The sequence below is a fragment of the Candoia aspera genome, chromosome 1 (genome assembly GCF_035149785.1).
Source record: "Candoia aspera isolate rCanAsp1 chromosome 1, rCanAsp1.hap2, whole genome shotgun sequence".
NCBI lineage: Eukaryota > Metazoa > Chordata > Lepidosauria > Squamata > Boidae > Candoia > Candoia aspera.
The window spans coordinates 142120790-142142989 of NC_086153.1; the positions used below are offsets into that span (position 1 = coordinate 142120790).

At 43.3% G+C, this 22200-nt stretch overlaps 1 long non-coding RNA gene across 1 annotated transcript in view; it reads right to left on the bottom strand.

Annotated features, from left to right (window-relative positions):
• Positions 1-14532: 14532 nt before the first annotated feature.
• The window catches only part of LOC134488855 (uncharacterized), a 28860-nt gene continuing 21192 nt past the window's right edge, over positions 14533-22200 (bottom strand). The window contains exon 3 of the long non-coding RNA XR_010067057.1: positions 14533-14653. This is a non-coding gene — a long non-coding RNA (uncharacterized LOC134488855). The remainder of the gene's footprint in view (positions 14654-22200) is intronic.

Sequence of the window (22200 nt, forward strand, 5' to 3'; positions counted from 1 at the left end):
GGCGAGCTCTTCGTCTTGGGGCAGTCAGGAGAGGGCGTCGGCCAGGAAGTTCTTTTTGCCCGGCATGAACTTCAGCTGGAAATTAAAGCGGCTGAAGAATTGGGCCCATCGGACCTGTTTTGGGCTAAGGCGTCTGGGCGTTCGTAGGGCCTCGAGGTTCCGGTGGTCGGTCCAGACCTCAAATGGTTGGGTGGCTCCCTCGAGTAGGTGTCGCCATGTTTCTAGCGCCGATTTTACCGCGAAGGCTTCTTTCTCCCAGACGTGCCATCGCCTTTCTGTCTCGGAAAACTTCCTTGACAGGTAGGCGCATGGTTTCAGGAGTCCCGTGGGGTCCTTTTGGAGTAGGATGGCCCCCAGGGAGAAGTCTGAGGCGTCGGCTTGGACCACGAATGGCCGTTCTGGGTCCGGGTGCGCGAGGATTGGCTCCGTGGTGAACAGCGCTTTCAGCTTGTTGAATGCAGTCTGGCACGCGGGAGTCCAATTCAACACTGTGCCTGGGTTCTTGGCGCGTCGGGTGTCCCCCACCCCTTTGGTTTTGAGGAGGTCCGTTAGGGGGAGGGCTATCTCTGCGAACCCCCGGGCGAATGACCTGTAAAAATTTGCGAAGCCGAGGAAGCTCTGGAGTTGGCGTCTGTTGCGGGGGCGCTCCCAGTTTAGCACCGCCTCGACTTTTGCGGGGTCCATTTCAATGCCGTCCCCGGAGGTTCGGTACCCCAGGTAGTCTAGGCGCGCTTTATGAAATTTGCACTTTGTAGGCTTGGCGTAGAGCTGCGCCCTTCTGAGCTTGTCGAGGACTTGCCTGACTAGGGTCACATGTCCCTCGTGCGTTTTTGTGTAGATAAGGACGTCGTCAATGTAGGCAAGGACCCCTTTGAACAGGTGTTCATGCAGTACCTCATTGATGAGCTGCATAAACACCCCAGGGGCCCCCGCGAGTCCGAACGGCAGCACTTTGTACTGGAAGGCGCCTAGGGGGCAGTTGAACGCAGTCTTCCATTCGTCCCCCTCCCTGATTCGGATGCGATAGTACGCCTCGCGAAGGTCCAATTTGGAAAAGACTTTGCCCGTGGACAGGTGGGCGAGCATGTCCTTCATCAGGGGTAAGGGGTATTTGTTGGACAGGGAAGCCGCGTTTAGGCCCCGGTAGTTGGTGCAGAGCCGTAGGGTACCGTCTTTCTTCTCCCGGAATAAGACGGGGGCTCCGACCGGTGAGCATGCTGGCTCTATGAATCCCCTGTCTAGGTTTTTATCGATGAACTCCCGGAGGGTTGCCATCTCCTTCGGGGTCATCGAGTAGATCTTTGGTCTAGGTAAGGGGACGTCGGGCAGCAGGTCGATCCGGCAATCCGTCTTGCGGTGGGGGGGTAGTTGGTCAGCTTCCGCCTCTCCGAAGACCTCGGAGAAGTCGGCGTATTGTTCCGGTAGGTCTGCTATGGTAGCGGCGTTGTCCTGTGTAGTCGCCTCCGCTCGTCCCACAGTGGGGTTGGTTCTGCCCGCTGGAACTGGTGCCCGATACTCGCCGTCGCCGAATGTGAAGGTGCGGGTCTCCCAGTTGATGCGCGGGTTGTTTGTCGCGAGCCATGGCATCCCCAGGACTGCGATGGGCCGTCCGATGTGAGTGACGACGAACGATGTGCGTTCGGTGTGAGTGCCCATTTGCAGGGTGACCGGCTCGGTTTGCAGCGTAGCTGGTTTCCCTCCCGCTGTAGAGCCGTCCAGCTGGTGGAATGCCAGCGGCGTGGGGAGGGGGAAGCAGCGGAGGTCGAGTTTGGCGACTAGGTCGGGGTAGATGAGGTTTTTTGAACACCCCGAGTCCACTAGTGCCGCGGCCGTGGTGGCTCCGTTGCCGGTAGAGAGTTTAATTGCCGCCATTATTATGGGGCTTTCGCCGTTCCGTCGAGGTGGTCCGCGCTGCTGTCCCACCGCCTGCCTCGCAACGCGTTTCAGGGCAGGCGGGGAGCTTTTCCCGCCGGCTGGTCTGGGTCTACGTTGTCCTCTTCCCCCCAGTAGGCGTCCCAGCCTTCCTCTGGTTTCGCTGTGGCCACGGTCATTCGGCGGTGAGGGGGCGGCCCCGGGTTAGGTGGTTTGGGGCTAATTTTCGGGGTGGGTTTAGGCGCACTGGTCAGCGGTCGGTTGGCGAAGCAATCCGCCGTCTTGTGCCCTAGTTTGCCACACTTCCCGCAGGGCTCCCGATTGAATTTCTTCTTTGGGTATATGGGGCCGGCCGTCCCCACGTGTGGTGCGGGTACCTTTTTGCAGGTATAGTTTGTGTCTTCCGTGGTTGTCATGAGGAAGGTGCGGTGCGCGTGTTCGGCTTTCCCCGCGAGGTGGATCCACCCGTGCAGCGTTTCTGGGTCGTCGCGGTAGAGGGCCCATTGGAGTACGTCGCGGTTGAGCCCCCTTTTGAACATTTCCAGCAGGGTGGTCTCGGATCAGTCGCTGACCTTCCCCGCGAGGGCTTTGAACTCCAGGGCGTAGTCTGGGACAGTGCGTGTGCCCTGTTTAAGTCTTTGGAGTGCGCTTTTCGCCCTCACTTTGGCTAGGGGGTCTTCGAAGTAGTTTTTCATCTCATTGATGAAGGCGGGGAAGTTGGCGAGGGCGGGGGAGCTGGACTCGTACAGTTGGACGTACCAGTCCGCCGCCCTGTCTTGTAATTTGATCGCCACGGCGGCGATCTTGTCCGCTTCGGAGTCGTAGGAGTGTCCGTGCCTCCCCATGAACTCCCTGGCGTTCGTTATAAAAAACGACAGTTTCGTGGGGTTCCCATCGAAGAAGATGGGGAAGTCCTTTGGGGCCCGGGCGTTTTGCACGGCCCTTCCTCTCGCTTCCCGGCCTGTGGTGTCATCCGCCTGGGCCGTCTGCTGACCTTCAGCTGGCCCGTGGGGGTTCGGTGCTTCGCTCGGGGTGTGGGCCTGTGCGGGGACATTGTTGGGCGGCGCGGGGGGCATAAGCGACTGAAGCATGGTCCGGAGTTCCTCCAGTTGGGCCCGCATGGCCGCGAGTTCAGCTCGTGCTTCCTCGTCCACGGTCCGCGCCGCCGCTGGGGCCGGTTCCGTCGGTGTGTCGGCGGGGGTGGGTTGCCGGCAGGGTTCAGCCTCCCTCTGCCGTTGGTCTGCTTCCTCCGCCGTCTGCTGGGTGTTTCCGTCGTCCTCCTCCGTGCTGACCGCCGTTGGGCTGTCGCTCCACGCCCGTTGCTGGGGTGCGATGTGGGGCGCGGGGTCCTCCGCTGGTTTCGGAAGGTATGTTGCTCCTTCCCGCGGTCGGGTTGCCTCCGTCGCCATCTCCCTTTGGGGTTGGAGCTGAGGCTCGGGTCGGGTCGGGTGGGCGTCCATGGCTCCGGGAGTCCGCGGTGCCTCTGGCCTCGGTCGGTCCTCCTCTGTTTCTTGCCGTGCGGCTCGCCCTCCTTGTCCGCGTCGCTCCGGCTTCATCTTTCTGGTCTTCTCGCCGTCTATTCCTCCTGCGGCTCGTTGTCGTCCGGTGGGGCTCGGCGAGGCTGAGTTTATGACTCTCAGCTTTATGTCATGCGCTGCCTACCTCTGAATAATGCTCAGACACTGGCTCGGTGGAACAGGCTCTGGTTTATTCATAGCGTAGGTACAGCATCGGGAAAAAAGCTGAGAGTGACAGGAGCGCGCCGGTGCGGGGTTTAAATACCCCGCGCCGGTCAGCACCCCCTCACTCGCGGTCACGTCACCCCCCTTTGTCCAATACGTTGCCCTGCCGGTGGGTGAGGGGTTGCGAGGCCCCGCTGGCGTTCCGGGATCGCCCATCATTGGTTTCTCTATTCCTCCGGTGATTGCTTTCAGCTGGGCGATCTCCGTTGTATTAGCGCTGATGGCTTGGGTGTGTTCCGTGATCCGTTTAGCTATTGTTTCTTGACCGTTAGTCGTTATGGGTTGATGGCTACTTATCTTGAGCCCCTTCCCCTGTTTCCTTGCTATTGTCATGTGTGCCATTGCGCTGATGACTTCAGCTCAATGGCACTCATGACACTGTCCCTCAGCCCTAGGAAGCAGGCAAAGGCAAACCACTTCCAAAAAACCTGCCAAGAAAGGAGTCAACACTGTCTTGAAGATACAAAAATAAAAATCCCATATTAACAAATCACTCAAGTTTTCAATGCTACTAACACTTCTGGACCAAATTGTGAAATCAAGAGATTTCTTAATTGAATATACTGCCATATCACAATTTTAGGCAATTCAAATTCCTGCTGCATTAACTCAAATTATTTAAATATTTGATTGACAATAAGCTGATCTTAAAACAAAACAAAACAAAAACAAAAAAATTACCTGCAGTTTTCAAACTAGGATTGTCCCGGAATAAGGATCAAAATTTTACTTCCATAACCAACATCTTCCTATTGTACCTCATAGTCTTTAATGCAGGAAATATAACAGAACTATTGCTAAAGATGGAGTCGAACCCATGCCATGATATCAAAGAGGTCATATAACAACTTTTGAATTGTGCCCATAATGAATTTTTTACTTGGTCACTTATATTCCATAGAGGAAGTAATCAAATTATATGAGCAATAATAAAGCTGATAGGATAATTAAAACCCCCATCATCATAAGATAGCTCTGATTTAGATACAGAAAACCTAGAAGATTGCTCTTCCCATTAAAAAATTAATGTAAAAAGATAGAAAATTCTTCCCATAAAAAGCTCTTAGTATTTTATCTATTGGCTTCAAATAACTTAAAAGTATTAGCACAGGAGTAAATATATCTATCTTGAAATAATATTTCTTGTTACAGTGTTTATCTTTTCCCATATTTCAACAGAATTTTTAACTATTTGTGTTTATTTTTATCTGAAATAAATTCAATATGTTTACATCCACAATGGAGAAAGTTTCCTTGGAATAAGTATTCCAAGATAGTTAAAAAAATTGAGACAAGTAAAATCCCAAGTTTCACAAATAATAAACTAATAAAGGGCAATAATAATGTGAATATAAATCATGATAACAAGGCTTTTTGTCCTTTTTTTGGTAGCCAAGCCTCTCTCTCACCATCATCTCTATATCTATGCATTCAGCATTTCTTAGTAATAATGCCACTAATAAAAGGCCATGATTGTTAGTCAACTTCCCATTTGAACAAGGTCATTCTCTCTCTTTGTTTTGATTCTGCCCTACAGAGTTAAACCAACTGGTTCACTGAGATTAAACAAACATGAGGGGAGAAGGTTCACCCATCATGTTACCCCATTTAAAAAAGAAAAAAGAAAAATTACAATCTCTAACCTATTTGGTTAAACATATGAAATTTGAGGAAGCATAAAATTAACCCCCTTTTCTCACACAAATAGAAATATTTTTCTTATCAATAACGCCAGGACTTACTTCTGACCATGACATTAAAACTAACTTTAGAGATAGAAATTCATCCAAAAATTTAACCCAGATACTTAATTTAAGAATAAACTTCAAAGAAGCCTAACCTTAATCCCATCCTCACCCCATTACAAATATTTAGAAATCAGAAAACCATTACACATTTAACAACATAAGAAGAGCTAAGATGATCACTAACCACGAAAGCTGCCTGATGTCATGTTCACTGATTCAATGTAGTTTATACATCGTAACGTTTCACATACCACGGCGCTGACACACGTTTCTGTTTGGGGGGGAGCTGCTGTGAAACCTTGTACCAAGCTCTGTATCTGTGTTCATTACAATGGAATGTGTTTGGGTTATGTTATCTGTTCAAGGCCTTTTCCCACAGACCATCAGAAACCGTTAGGAGCACCTGGGATTGTGAACTTGAGAAGATTCTACGGGGGGAGGGGTTTCATTTGTACCAAGGGTTTTTAGTTTGAATTTGGCACGCTTTCATCATTCTCATCTTTCTCTGTGATCCTGCATACTATTCTTTAATCAGATATCTTTGAATTCCTGTTCATGAGTCTGACAGTGTTTTAGAATAGGCAACCATTACATAAAGCTGAGAATCCCCAAAGTGGTACCGTTAGCTCCTACCAAGATCAGTTTCTTGCGAGGGAAAATAGTTAACAATGACTGAGTCCAAGCTCACGACCGGGGGCCTTGAGGAGACGGCTAGCTTGATGCCTGAGTCGACGGTCAAGAGCGGAGAACTGAACCTCACCCCAGAACCTTCAGACTCCCGGGATGGATCGAGTCCCAATTCTGAGGTGGGGGAATCTAACGATGGGGAAGAGCCAGAGCAACCGGCCCCCAGCGAATTGCTCGCAGAGTTGATCACCTTGGATGAAGTAGGGGAACCCCAGCCAGGGACGTCAGGGGCGTCCTGGAAGTATTGGTTCCCACTAAACCCAGACAAAGAATCTACTATGGTGTCAACAGAGAGAAAGCTAAAAATGCCTATTTCTTGGATATCCAAGTCTCATTTATTTTTTTAATTAACTTAATTTTTTTAAAAAAGCTAAAATCAGGTGGGGGACAGGAGCCAGTGGGCACCTTTGAGCACCAGCATGCCGATACCTAAAGCCCTGCAAAGGTTTACCATACTTTTTGTCAATTAGGTGGTTATTAAGGGTACCACTCATAAGTCTACAACTCTGGTCTGCAGGTAAGTTGTGTTGTTATGATCCTTGAAAGAAGACTCAGTCATGGGGAAATCTGTAAGTATATTATGCTGAAAATGCTAGAAAACCTTCTGCCTCTGTTTGTGTTCAAGCAGGAAAGATCTGTAGAGGAAACAGGGATACTGGGGCCTGGTCACACTTTTTTCAAATTCCAAATGTATATGCTGGGTGCTTTCATAAGGTTTTTCAAAACTCTATATATAGTTTCTAGAGTTTAAGGCTCTAGCTGGGAAAATCCCTGACTGGTCTCAGTCAACCCTAATAGAACGGTTTAAAGAGGGACTCAACTGGGATGTCCTACGGTGGGCGTTGTGTAGAGACGACCCAGAGTCATTGTACGACTGGATCTGTCTGGCAGGCAAGGCTGAGCATGCTCAGCATACCTTCATGCAAGCTAGAAAATCTGAAAAACCACCCGCCACCATGAGGGGACCCCGAAGTGCTACAACTGCTGCCCAGCGAAGCTATAGAGCTTGGGATGAGGAGAGAGATGGGCGCTACACAAGGGGTCAGTGTCTCCGATGCGGAAAGGAGGGCCACCGAGCAGCTGATTGCTCAAAAGCCAAAGCTGGAGAGCGAGCGGGGAAGCCGCCGGCCAAATCGCCCCCCCCCCCCCATGGCGGATGACAGCAGCCAAAGGTACAGCCGATGCTGAGGAAGTAATCTACTTCTCGGAAGAGGCTGAAAACAACTCCAAGGAGCCGGCGGGAAACGCCAGCCTCCTGCCATGAAGAGCGCCTGCGGGCAGATGGAGGAGGATGGGTGTGAAGATGCTATGATGAGTGCTGACTGTCTCACTTTAGCAGTGAAAGTGAAATTGGGTTCCCGCACAAAAACTACAGAGGTATGGGCTTTAGTGGGCTCTGGGTGTTCTAGGTGTTTAATTCACCCTGATCTGGTTGCTGCTTTGGACCTGCCTAGCTTCCCCCTCCAGCAGCCTTTGATCTTCACACAGTTGGATGGTTCAACGGCGGCGGCGGGGGGGGGGGGGGCTGCACTGGAACTGTGGCAATGCAAATGGGCAGCCGCCATGAGATGTTGAAATTCGTGGTGGCACCTGTTGGCAACCCCTTGGTAATCCTGGGGATCCCCTGGTTGACCTATCGAAGTCCCTATATAAACTGGGAGCACAGAACTGTGACTTTTAAAGATGGATTTTACCAAGCTCCTACAGTGGAGATAGTTGCACGTGCGGGGGTTGGAAGGGCTGCGATCGCCATGCCGGGCCCTAACTTGCCACATTTAGAAGGCTTGCCTGATCAATACCAAGATTTTGCAGACATATTTGGGGAGATGGAAGCAGATCAGCTACCCGCCCCCCACCGGAAAACTGACTGTGCAATAGAGCTGGTCCCCAATGCTCAATAGCCCAAGCCTAAAATTTATCCGATGACTCAGAAGGAGCTTGAGGCATTACGGGACTTCATTGACAAAAATCTGTCCAGGGGAGTTATTGAACCTGCTAATTCCCCAGTCGGGGCCTGTGTTATTCCGGGAAAAGAAAGATGGCACGCTTCGACTCTGTACGGACTATCGAGGGTTAAATTCCATCTCTGTTGTCAACAAGTACCCTCTCCCACTCATGAAGGACATGTTAGCTCATTTGTCAAAGGGCAAGATTTTCTCCAAGCTTGATCTTTGCGAAGCCTATTTCCGCATTTGCATAAGAGCTGGGGATGAGTGGAAAACTGCTTTTAATTGCCCACTAGGATCGTTTCAGTACAAAGTCCTCCTTTTTGGGTTAGCAGGGGTGCCCGGAGTCTTCATGCAGTTGATTAATGAAGTTTTACATGCTCATTTGTTTAAAGGGGTCCTGGTTTACTTAGATGTTCTCATTTACACTGAAACTGAGGAGGAACACGAACGCCTCCTCAAACAGGTGTTACGCAGACTTAGAGATGCCAAACTCTATGCCAAACTCTCCAAATGTGAGTTTCACAAAATACAACTTGGCTATCTGGGCTATTGAGTGTCTGACAAGGGCATTGAGATGGACCCTGAAAAAATTCAGGCGATTCTAAGTTGGGAACATCCCCGCACCTGGAGGCAATTGCAAAGTTTCCTAGGGTTCAGTAATTATTATCGCCAATTTATCCAGGGGTTCACTGAGATCCCCTTGCCCCTCACTGATTTACTCCGTACCAAGGGCTTGGGGGAGACACGCAAAGTAAAACACCCTGGAGCCATGCTGAATTAGATGCCTGAATGCCAGGCAGCATTCGAGAAGTTAAAAACCCTTTTCACTGCTGAGCCTATTCTACAGCACCCCGATCCTGAACACCCCTTTGTGGTCCAAGTTGATGCTTCTGACTCCTCAGTTGGGACTATTTTGTTACAGAGGGATTCTGAAAATCACTTAAAACCCTGCGCTTATCTGTCCAGGAAATTTTCTGAAACCGAATGCCATTGGCATGTTTGGGAAAAGAAGGTGTTTGCTGTAAAAACCACTTTAGAAACCTGGCGTCACCTCCTTGAAGGCGCTAAATGCCCTTTCAAGGTTTGGACCGATCACAGGAATTTGGAAGCCCTTCGCACCCCCCGGTGTCTCAGCCCTAAACAAATTCGCTGGGCTCAGTTTTTCAGTCGTTTTAACTTCCAGTTAAAATTTATCCCGGGAAAGAAAAACTTTCTGACCGATGCTTCGTCACGTTTACCTCAGGACCTTGACCAGGAGGCAGATGTGGTTGGGACTGTTCTCACTGAACCACTACTGGGCTTGGTTGCCGTCACTCGGAGCCAGACCCGTGCGCAGGCAATCCCACCCCCAGCCCTGTCTGGGAAGTGGAAAGTGCAAGTTCCTTGTCAGTTACAGAAGGACTTTCTCCAGGGACTGAAATCTGACACTTGGTTGCTAGCTAATAGAGACACTGTTTCTTTTGAAAACGGTCTGGCGTGGGTGCAACATCGCCTTTATGTGCCTGAAACGTTAAGGGCTGCTATTTTGCAGCATTCCCATGATGATAAACTTGCTGGACACTTTGGTTTTGTCAAAACCTTGCATTTGGTTCGCTGCCAATTTTGGTGGCCAACCTTGAGACGTGACATAAAAGACTATGTTGCTTCCTGTCCTGTTTGTGCCATGTCAAAACGGAAAGGAGGGAAACCACAGGGGCTTTTACACCCAGTGGCCAGTCCTACCCATCCTTGGGATGAGATTTCTATGGATTTTATTGTGGATCTTCCTCCCAGTCAGAAAAAAACTGTTATTTGGGTTGTAAAAGATTTTTTCTCCAAGCAAGCGCATTTTATTCCATGTGCATCCATCCCGTCAGCCCCACAATTGGCGAGCCTATTTCTCCTCCATATCTACTGCCTCCACGGTAGCCCCTCCCATTTGGTCAGTGACCGCGGGACACAGTTTACTTCCCAGTTTTGGAAATCATTTTTAAAATTGGCACCAAACAAGCGCTGTCCACATCGTCCCATCCTCAGACTGACGGTTCTACTGAGATTTTGAACTCCACTCTTGAACAGTTTCTTAGAGCATACATTAACTACCATCAGGACGATTGGGTGGAGTTATTACCTTTTGCTGAAGTTGCTTACAACAATGCTGTCCATCAAAGTACCGGACAAACCCCTTTTCACGTGGTTTCTGGTCACGACTTTGTTCCAATCCCTGAACTGCCACAGCCCCCTTCCCAAACATGTTCTGCATCTGACTGGGCTGTTAAACTGTCTGATTCCTGGCCGGTAATTCAACAAGATTTGGCTGATGCCCAGGCTGCTTACAAGTTGCAAGCTGATAAGCATCGTTCTTTACAACACGACTTCACAGTTGGGGATCAGGTGTATCTATCTACTAAATTTATCAAATCACCTCAACCCTCTAAAAAACTGGCTCCCAAATTCATTAGTCTCTTTCCTATTGTTCAGCTTATCAATCCAGTTACCGTTAAATTGGACCTGCCTCACAATTTGAAACACTTGCACCCTGTTTTCCATTGCAGCTTGCTTAAGCCTATGCACCACTCCTCACGCTGGCACCCTCAACCTCCTCCTCCTGCTCCAATCATGATTGACGGCCAACAACACTTTGAAGTCAAGGACATCGTTGATTCCCGCAAACTTCAAGGCACCCTGCAGTATCTCGTCCGATGGAAACATTTTCCTCATCCTGAATGGGTGTCTGCTCACCATGTTAACGCTCCTGATTTAGTTAACCATTTCCACCTTGCTTATCCTTTAAAGCCTGCTGCTTAATGTAATCTTTCTTTTGGGGGGGGCAGTATGTCATGTTCACTGATTCAATGTAGTTTATACATCGTAACGTTTCACATGCCATGGCGCTGACGCGCATTTCTGTTTGGAAGGGAGCTGCTGTGAAACCTTGTACCAAGCTCTGTATGTGAAATCAGTACAATGGAATGTGTTTGGGTCATGTTATCCGTTCAAGGCCTTTTCCTGCAGACCATCAGAAACTGTTAGGAGCACCTGGGATTGTGAACTTAAGAAGATTCTACGGGGGGGGGGAGGGATTTCATTTGCACCGAGGGTTTTTAGTTTGAATTTGGCACGCTTTCATCATTCTCATCTTTCTCTGTGATCCTGCATACTATTCTTTAATAAATCAGATATCTTTGAATTCCTGTTCATGAGTCTGATAGTGTTTTAGAATAGGCAACCATTATATCTGAAATCTAATCCTAACATTAAACTTATTCATAGACTGATAGAGGCCTAAGCCTAGCTGTAACTTCACATTTGGTGCTGTTCAAATAATTCCCCTGTTGATAACATGAACATAAAACAACCACAAGCCATTAAAACTAACCCTAAATTTAATCTTAACATTACATTTAGTCACAGATTGAAGGAAGCCTAATGCTTATCCTAAATTCATGCTTAGTGCAAGTCTAGTATTTTCAGTACTCATCACACTATTACTCCTGAGCAACTGTAATGTAATACTCAGACTACTGCTACCCACTAAAAACTCAGCCTAAATCTTACACAGATGCTGAATTTATCTATAGAGTTCAAGGAAGCCTAACCCTAACTTCTGTACCCCAATACAAACACCTATGCAAATCAGAACATCATACATTTTTAACCATGATATAAACATAAGACTATTCCCTAGCTATTAAACTCACTCTAGATATATATAACCGAAATGCTACACATAACCATAAGCCTTAGAAATTCCTAACCCTAATCCCATCTTCATCCTCTTCGGAATGCAAATATTTATCCAAGCCAGAAAATCATCATGCACTTCCAACTGTAATATCAATCTACCAGTTTAAATCTTACTCATCTTTGTAAGAGACCAAAATGTCAAACTGAGTACTTCGACCCATTTTCTTTTTGCTATAGCTGTGCCTTTTTTCCTTCTTTGTTTTTTGTCCATTAAAGACAACGATCCAGTAAATGGGAGTACATGGGTAGTCCCCAAATGTTGAAATAAGTCTTGGAAGTATAGGGTCCTTGACTATTTTATTGCCTTGAAGGCTTTGGGCAATTTCAAATAGTTAGGCGTCCTGTGGATGCATCCTCCGCTTTCTGCAAGGCCTAAGACAATTCTCCTATTCCTTGGCTATCTCAGGTAGAGGAGGGATTTTGCAACTGGAGTTAGGTATTGATGTTCCCATACTGTGAAGCTAAGGAGAAACCAAGACGGTGTCATTGAACTGGAGATTAGTAGTAATTGTTATTTTGTATGTGCTTATCACTAAGCACAACGTAGGTAAATCAATAAATTATTATATAACATAACCAACATAACCAATACATCAGTAAAATAATTAGTACTAGACATTTTCTAATACTGCACGACCATAATAAAAATCTTTATCGACTAATAGTAAAGAAAGTTCTTCCAGCTTCATAAAGGTCCTGCAAAAAAAAAAAAAAACGCTTTAAAGGGGGAGTTGATTTCCAAGAGTTAAAGTTAAATCAGAAAAAGGCCTAAAGCATGAAGTAGCCATTTTAATATGAGTAAAACTAATTAACCTTGATTAGGGATGGTGGAGACATTTGTTTGGTTCTCATTTTCTATTTATTTGATTAACGCTTTCTGAAAATGCATGAAGCATATTGCATTTATAGTAGGGCTTAAAAGTTTGTGAACCCATTTGAATTTTCAATATTTCTGCATAAATATGATCTAAAATGTGGTCTGTTCTCCACACATCCTAAAACTAGATAAAGAGAACCCAATTAAACAAATGAGTCAAAAACGTAATACTTTTTCATTTATTTTTCAAGGAAAATGATCCAAAGCTACATATTTGTGTGTGACAAAAGTATTTGAACCTCTAGGATTATCAGTTCGAAACTTTGCTTTCAATAAAGTGCAAACATATTTATATCAAGAGAAATACAAGCAAATTTTTATCAAGACTTTAAGAAGCAGGTTTGAAAACTAATCCAGAAATGAATGGAACTAACTTAAGGTTGGAAAGATGAGAAATTGAGTTTCAATTAGGTAGAGTCACCAATTTGTAATGGATATACATACTATCCAGAAATATGAAGTTTATTAAGCAATGCTAATACAGTTATTTTTATTTCTTTGCACCCTATATTTTAGTAAGTGAAGATGAAGATTGAAAAACCTGTAAATAGTAATCAAAATTAGGGCAGGGAGAGAGATCAAAAATATTAATCAACCCAATAATTTGTCCTATCAACATCACCGGGTTTATTATTAGATTGCTAGTTATGGAGAACTTCCAGATGACTTGCCTCATTGGCCAAGTTGTCTGATAATCTCAAATAGAGCTTGCCTATTTTAGGATCCTAGAATGCTATAGGATCATTTGTGAGTCTTAGCACTGACAAAGACCTAATAGCCAATCAGAACTTGCCCCTTCTAAAGAGATATGTCTTTTTCTCATTTTTTAAAAATGTATTATTTGCAAAGTAAAGAAAAAAGAGTTACATGAATACTCATCACTCATAGACTATCAACTAGTCTTATATATATGCTTATACTGTATAAATAATTTATAATGAAGCAGTTTATCAAACATTTAATTAGTGTTATATGCAGACTACATTGCTACATATCTTCCAGTCAAGATTCCCAAACACAGAAAGAGAAATAATATATTTATTTTATTTTATATTATTTATAAAATAAATAATATATTTTATTATATTATTTATATAACTCTTTAGACCAATACATAATGGATGGGAAATGGGTGTCCTTTCAAGATCAACAATTATTTTGAATGTAAAAATAGTTTGAGTTTAAAACTGTTCTGATCTCACTAGAAGAGTTTTCTTCCTGAAAATTTGCCCATACATAAAATAATAACCTTTGCTGAATTAACTGTATAGAAACTTATAGAAACATGAGTTAAAGATGCCAAAATCATCATCCATAGCTGTGAATACATTCCTAAACTCTTGAATAACTTGGTGTAAATCAATCACATATAAATAATAATTGATGGCTGATTATTTTGTACAGTCTGCTTAATTGTAAGTAAAAGAAGATTTGAAGCACTTTAGGCCATGGACCTATCTCTAGATAAAAGATGCTTTAACTGGAGATATTGCTAATCAGTTCTTTTGACAAATCATATTTATTATGCAGCTCTTCAACAGCAAAAACTGCATTAACTGTTCCTATTGATGGATCTGAATCCCACTCATGTTCTCTTTGTTGTTTTCAAATAAGGTGAGCACAGCAGAGTTTTAGTGTTGTCTTCCAGGCAGCTCTATTTTGCATTGAACAAAACCCTTTGCATAAAGAGTAAAGACCAGCCATGATGATGCCATGTGTTAATGGCAAGCTGCTTATGCTGCTACCATGTCCCAGTCCTAACATTCAGCTACCATATCAGGAGACCAGAAGTTTGTTTGCTTGTTTGTTTGTTTATTCTTCAAACTTCTATTACTGCCCATCTCCCCCAAGAAAAGCACATCATTTCCTTCAGTGGTCAAGGAATGCTCACTGCATCACAACTCTTTGACATGCTGCTTTTCCACTGCAAGTAGGGCTTCCACATTTGCCAAAAAACTCAAGATTGCAACAAGAAGCCAGGACTTGGTGGTAATCATAAGCCCCTAGTGACAGCACTGTATAATCTCCAGAGAATTCCATTCAGGATCAGATCTACAGGTAGATAACAAGGCATTTGAACAACACAAGACAGAATTTGAAATTGAACTATGTACAAATGAGGAACATGTAATTGCTAAAATGTATAAACTTTTGTTGAAATTTGAAATGGAAGAAGAACAAGTGAAAGTGTGTATGATAAAATGGGCTAAGAACTTCGGACATAATATACTGATGGGGTAATGGGAAAATATGTGGCTGAAAGAACTGAAATTTATGTTATAATTTAAAAGAGAACTTTTATAAAATGATGTACTGTCAGTACATGTCTCCAAAAAAATTATCTAGAATGTATAAAGGTACTTCAAATTTATGTTGGAAATGTGGAAAACTTGAAGGGTCATTTTATCATGCCTGGTAGATTGCAAAAAAGCTAGAAAATTTTGGGTTCAAATGCATATAGTGATACAAAGAATTTTAGAGATTAATATTCAATTGAAACCAGAACTCTTCTTGTTGGGACTAATGGATAGACAATTAGAAAAGACTTATGGAAGATTGTTTTTATATATGATAACTGCTGCAAGATCATTATATACTCAAAAATGGAAAGACTCTGAAATACCCACAACAGAGGAATGGATTGTGAAGATGACAGAATTAGCAGAGATGGCAAAAATTGACTTGTTTGATTAGAGAAAGGACAATAACTATATGTATTAGTGACTGGAACCTTCTTATGGACTTCTTGCTGAAAAAAGAAAAAAAATGAACTGTGATTTATGGATTTGATGATTAGAGAGGGTAGACTGTGGAAAGAAGGAAATTATGTTGTAACCTGAGAGAGAGAGAGAAATATAAATGTACTTGTAACTGCTGCAAATAAGACCAGAAGCCGCTTCTTTAAAATGTTTTCTGATAGATAGATCAGATCAGGTCAGATCAGATCTGCACAGTCTCTTGGAAGCAAGTCTTGGCTACAACTCTGCCTGCCTGCCTGCCTGTCTGTCTGACCATCCATCCAGCACCAGCTCAAAGTAGTCTACATCAATAATCTTTGCATCTTTGGCCACCTTATTACATATTTTTTTCCCTTGAAGATGACAAAGGAGAGCTGATTTAACAACTCTCTTCAGGCTGATGGCATCTATTGAAGGTAATGGAGCTAATAATCATCATACTGCAAAGTAGTTTTAAATATTTTGGGGCACTTTAAAAGTAAACGTCCCATCCTATTTAGAGGAAAGTTGGCAAACATTTTGGGGATTTTCCTCACCCATTTCCAACATACTTCATCTTTTCATTTCATTTATTCAGCTTAGGTGCCATCTCACTCCAGAACGACCCTGAAAGGCTCACAACTTACAAAGTTTAGCACTCAGAATTTTTTCATGAAGTATGTTCTCTTTTCAAAGCAATGTAAGATCAAAATAATAGGACTGGATTTAACTGTTACTTTCTAGCAATGATTCAGTTTTGTATGGCTTCTTGGCCTCTCAGCTGCAAGAAAAATAAGCTGCCCTGTCCACATGGTTTCCTCTCATCCCTCTTCCCCACAATTTCTTTCAGCTCTATTCATCTCTGGCATGCAGTCCCCAGCTGACTCTTGCCAACCAAATGCAGCTCTTGACAGAATGGTTCCTTTCCTCTGCCCTAAGCTGGTTTACTGTTCATGGAGAATAATGTCCCTTTATCAATGTCAAGTAAGATTCCATTGGAAGTTTGGTTGGTTTTTGTAAGTGGAGCAGGGGGCAGGGTGAGTAATGCTATGTTTCCTTCCACATTGATCAGCTTTCGAGAGGGTGAAATAATGCAAGCCTAGCTTTAGATAGGGAAAATTGGTTATGGCAAGGTTAAGCCCATAGGGTGAAAAGCAGGATGTTTCAAACCTCCTCCCCCCAAAATTGGTGTTGCCTTAGCATAGGTACTTAGTACCTACTACTCTTGCCTTAGCATAGGTACTTAGTACCTACTACTGCCACCAACTGTGTTTGAGGGGTTGCCTCTCCTTAACCCCAGCATGTGAAAGAGAGCTCCCATAATCCATGTTCTCATTAAAGGTAAACATGGAAATAATTTCTGTAATGAAACTTCCTGATTGCACAATACAGGAGTGTGTGACTGGAGGTTCCATCCCTTCTTCCCCTGCCTGAGAGAAACCAATCTCGCAAGAGAGAAACAAAAACAAAGTTTATTTACAAAACACACACACACACATCAAAAGATATGATGTATGAAACCCGATTTACAAAAATACATGCAGTGTTCTTGACAGACTGCAAGATGGCATTGGTCTGTTCCAATTAATAAGCTAGGAAAGGACCTTTGCTTAGACTACATCTTATAAGAAGTTAATAGAAAAACAAAATAAATCATCTTGATATTTCACAGAATGTCCTGCTTGTCCAAGAAAATAAGAACAAGAGGCATGATGACTTAAGTAGTACACACATGATGTGATATGTCATCTGTGATGTGACTTAAGTCATCACGTGATATGAGACATGATGTCATGTCCCCCGTTGCGATATATACATACATCACAACAGGGAACATGCCTTCCCAGGGAAGGGGAGGAAGGAGGAAGGAATCAGTGATAATCTCACAAACACTTAAAGACAAATACAAATAAAGGACAAAGGAGCCATACCTTTGTCCTGACCTGAAAAGCCATCACCCTATCTCCCTGACATCTCTGCATTACCACGGGGGACACACCTGCTCCGGACACAGGAAAAGGACAGGGACAATCAGCGCTAATCCCCCCGATCGCCCATCGAGACTCCGGAATCACACCCTGATCGCCCATCAAGACTCCGGATCAGGACTTTGAGACAATAGGGGGTGGGGAAGAATCAGGTCCGTACCGTGGGTATTTACCGGATATCTCGCACGCCATGTGCTCATTCCCGTCTTTTTTCGTGTATGCATTCTATTCCCATTAAACTAGAAATCCTTAGCCCTAACTAGTGAGTCTGTGTTTCTTTGGGAATAAGGCAACCATCACACATGATGACTTAAGTATTACAATAAAGATCAAGATTCTGACACACTGTCTTGCCTAAACTTGGTTGCCTCTTATCTTCTAAACAGAATCCTCTTTCAGAGAAAATCTTCTGTTTCTTTTATCTGGAGTTCCCCTGGCTTCTTGGGGTAATTCCAGTGGTTATCAAAGCCACTGGGGAAATGGTATACCCCACTAGTTTCTCAGCTCAAGAACAGCAACCTCTTGCTCCATTTCTCTGGAATTTTGCCTCTTGTCTTTAAAAGAGTGACCTTTTTTTTTTCCTGTTAAGGAGAAGGAAGAGATGAGGGATCTCTTGGTGCTCACATCGCCAAAACTAGATCTTACCCCATGTGAATGTGTGTTCAGATTCAGATGCTGGCTCGCTCTGAATGTCTACTTTACAACATACAGATTTTATTTTTTATGGTGACAATTCGGTTTTTTTGGGTGCTTGGCTCCCAATATCTGAACTGTCTTAATTAAGAAGCACGATATTTCTTCTCTGAAACTACTTTTAAGTGACTGGATTAAAGGCAAATCTACTGAGACAAGCACCAGCTTATTTAGAATCAGTGTGAAACCCTGCATAAATATACAACCAACCCCAATGAGGTGCAGAAAATAATTATTGATGACTGATGTCATTGAGCCAAGAATTTGCATCCAAGGTATTAACAGATAATTCATTTATCCTCTTCATTAGACCTAAAAAGAAAAAGACTGTACAAATTCACAAAGTTGAATTGCATTAGAAAGCTTGGAACTGTTTACCAGTTTTTCCATTGTGCAGTCTCTGCCATGTGTGCTTTTAGAAACTGCAGTGAGAAATGAAATGTGGAATTGTTTATTTCATATCTGTCTTCTTTGCACTTTCAAATTTTATTTGCATTGTTATCTCTGTTGAATTTTTGAGGGTTATACTGTTGTATCTCTTAGAGTTTGAAAACCGATTTGAGGAGTAGAGGTTAACACTGGCCTATTAGTGTGTTTTAAAATCTTGTTAGCCACCTTGAGTGTGTTCCAGTGGAGACTGGTGCAGTAAAAATAACCAATAAAGACATTAAAGAAATATTGTGTGAAATTGTTCAAAAAATGGTCCTTCATTCCAGCTGTTTTCATTTAGCTATATTTTGGAAGTGAACAAAAATTCTTCTGGAGGACAAGAAACTTGGAGTGGCTGCTATTTTGTTTTTCTTCAAAAAGCCACTGTAAAAATAAATATTGTCTACCTTGTGATTTGTTGGTAATTACTACAGAAAAAACACTCTAATTAAATTGGTGAATTGTTCTTACAGCAACTCACATTATACAAATAATTCAGTGCTAAAAACTTCCACCCAAAAAGGCTACTCTATGTATTTGTGTGTATATACAAGACAGTATATGTATATATTTGTACAGTGTGCTCTTCTGTACAACCTTAGACTTAAAACTTAAATACAAGGAAATAAATATTCCATTCTTTTTAGAATGTATTGTAAAGATCTCAAAGATGTGTACAAGAGCAGATGTAAGGTTTAAAAGGTATTCCATGCTGTTTGGGGGAGAGAGGAATCAAAAGTTGACAGTGTAATCCATGTATATTGTATGCCCGATCGGAGGCAAGCAAGCAAGCATTCCTGAGTTCAGTGAAGCAATATAGATGCAGAAGAATCACGAAACCTTGGAGAGCTTGACCCAGCCAATGTAGTCAATTCTGAGCTTGAAGTACCAATAGTCTGATTCATCAGTTTAGGCAGCTTTCTGTGCTCTGAGATATGTGTACGTTACTGGTGTTCAGGCTAAATGGACTGAAAATCAGGCAATTGAAGTAGAAGCATAAGTGACATCCATAATTGTTTTGCAGAATCTAATGAAAACACTTTACCTTAGAGAATTGAAATAAGGTGAATAGTGATGGATTATATTGTTAGCACTTACATTTCTGCCTCTTTTTAAACCCTAGCCCTTTAAAAAATGACTGTAATACACTAAAATATATGCACTACCAATATTTACATTAAAGTCTCATAATCTGAAATGATGTGCATTTTAATACAATCGGTATCTTGCATATCTCTCATCCTTTCCTCTTAATTCCTTTTCTGTTGTATGTAAGCCTGAACAGACTTTTTAAAAAGGGTGGAATACAAACGAGAGACAGTTGTACGAAGTTGTATATGACAGAAATTTGGAGCATAAATTTACCTTGCCTCTGCAGGGAAAAAATTAATAGCAATTAATACAAGATGCACATCTGGATAATAGATGGTTTAGGGAAAATGATTTAGAACTACTGAGGCATCATAGCATTATTTCAGTAGTAATGAGAGACATAGTTTATATTATGATTTTCAGCTGCAAAAATCAGTCTGGGCATTAAATCAAGTCAAAGGTGCGGGGGGGGGGGGGATACGGTTTCTTCACAGGATGAAACCAATGACTCTCCTCAACAAATTTCTATCTTCTTCAGCATCTTTAGCATGCTGCAGGAACAAGATACTTCATTTAGTAGACATGTCTCTAATGCATCTGGATTTCAAAAATATATAGCATAGTAGCTAGACATATTCATAATTCAACAATGTGGTCAAAACATCAAGTTAAAATAAAGGCCTTTTTTAAAAAAAAAAAAGTTGAATAAATGTCATTGCAGTTCCCCATCTCACACGTCTACAGAAAGTTAGATCATAACCCTAAATTCATCATTTCATTTCCTGGCAAACACATTCTGCAGGCTGGAGAGGGTTCCTGTAGAGTTCAGAAGAGACCCATAACCAGAGTTTTAAAAACAAACTGATGAGCAAACCTACTCTCAAAGTCCTTAATCCTGGTGGGCAAGAGAGCTACTCTGAAGGGAGGAAAAGAATCAGCTGTGGATTGATAAATGCATCTGTTAAAAACCCCAAAACATAATTTCAGAAGTTAAAAGCACACCACTTTTCATCATCCCCTTCTTCATCAGCCACATAAAATAAAAATCACAGAAAATCATTGAAGTTCAATACAAACTGCAGTGCAATACAATTAAATACAGTATAGTGAAGCTAAAGCAACCCACAGGGAGTAAAGCAAGGTAGGAAATTCGTTCCAGGCTTATTGACATTCCATTCACATATACATCTATGTATACCTATCATTTCTCTCTCTCTCTCTCTCTCACACACACACACAAAATATCTCTCACCCATATGTGCACAGTTATAAACCTACATCCTGCCCATTGACACACATTACCCCATGTGCACACATAACACAGAAGGTGTAAGGACAAAGGAAACTCACCCAAAAGCAGCCTCTGGGAAGAATGATATTGACTAAGAGGGCTTTGGGAGAAGTTGGTAGAAGCCTTCCCAAGCTAGATGGTTTCCCATCCCTGAATGAGATGTGTGTGATGGCTGAAGCTGGCAAGGAGCTGGCAAGCTGTCCTAGGAACAGACAAGGCTGTTGTGTAAATACAGTGCAGGTGGCACAAGCAACCAAGTCTCAGAAAGGGGCTGCTACAAATCCATTATAACAAGAGGTTGGGAGAAAGAAACTTAGAATTTAAACCATGGGGGACAGGGGGGGCTAGATCCTTAGACTCTGTACAAACCAATCTTTATCATCACTACAGCTGCTTTGAGGGCCAGGTTGGTGTAGTGGTTAAGGCACGAGGCAAGAAACTGAGAGACCAGGAGTTCTAGTCCCGTCTGAGGCACAAAGCCAGCTGCATGACCTTGGACCAGTGACTGTCCCTCAGCCCTAGGAAGGAGGCAAGGGCAGACCACTTTTGAAAATCTTGCCAAGATAACTGCAGGGACTTGTCCAGGCTGTTGCCAGGACTCAACACTGACTCGAAGGCACATGCATGTACACACACACACACACACACACACAGCTTCATATCTTCATAGAAACTTTGTTATCAAGGCTTATCCTTCACTTTTTCTATGAAAACTCTTCACTGCACATTGGAGCTTCTACAGAGAAATTTATTGCAGTGGCTTATGTGTAAATCCAATAGAAAGTAATGGTTTTAAAATATGTAAAGTTGTGCAACTCCAGAACAGGCACCAACTGCAATCTATGTGCCAGGTGAGTTCCTGTAAAGACATCACAGCAAACCCCTCTTTTTAGGAGGCTAATACTGAACCAGCAATTTTCTTTCATGGGTCCCTCAAACCAGAGAATGATGAGATACTTGTAGAAGCCATCCCATAGTTGGTTTTAAGGATTCAGTACATATAGAAAATGGTTGTGGTAGGAAGCAAAAACAAACTACCTAAATTTTCAGGCCAGACAATGAAGAAGGCAATAGAAAACCACTTCAGTACTGTTGAGAAGACTACATGGATACAACCAGAAGATGAGTTTGTTAAGAAGGAGGGAAAAGTTTTACCATATGTCAAGCCATGTAGGACTTTTTCAAGTTGTGCTTCTAACTGAGGCTTTTGTATTGGAATTGCACCACCTTATTCATGGATTTAATGGAAAGAGTTATCTAGATGATGTTGCCTTCTATGTGTAATTTTCTCGTGTTTTCCCACTGCTTACTGTATTCTTTTTCCTTACTAGAAAAAAATAGCCTTTTACTGAGAGAATGTTAATAGGTCTAAGAGCTGTTTATCTGATT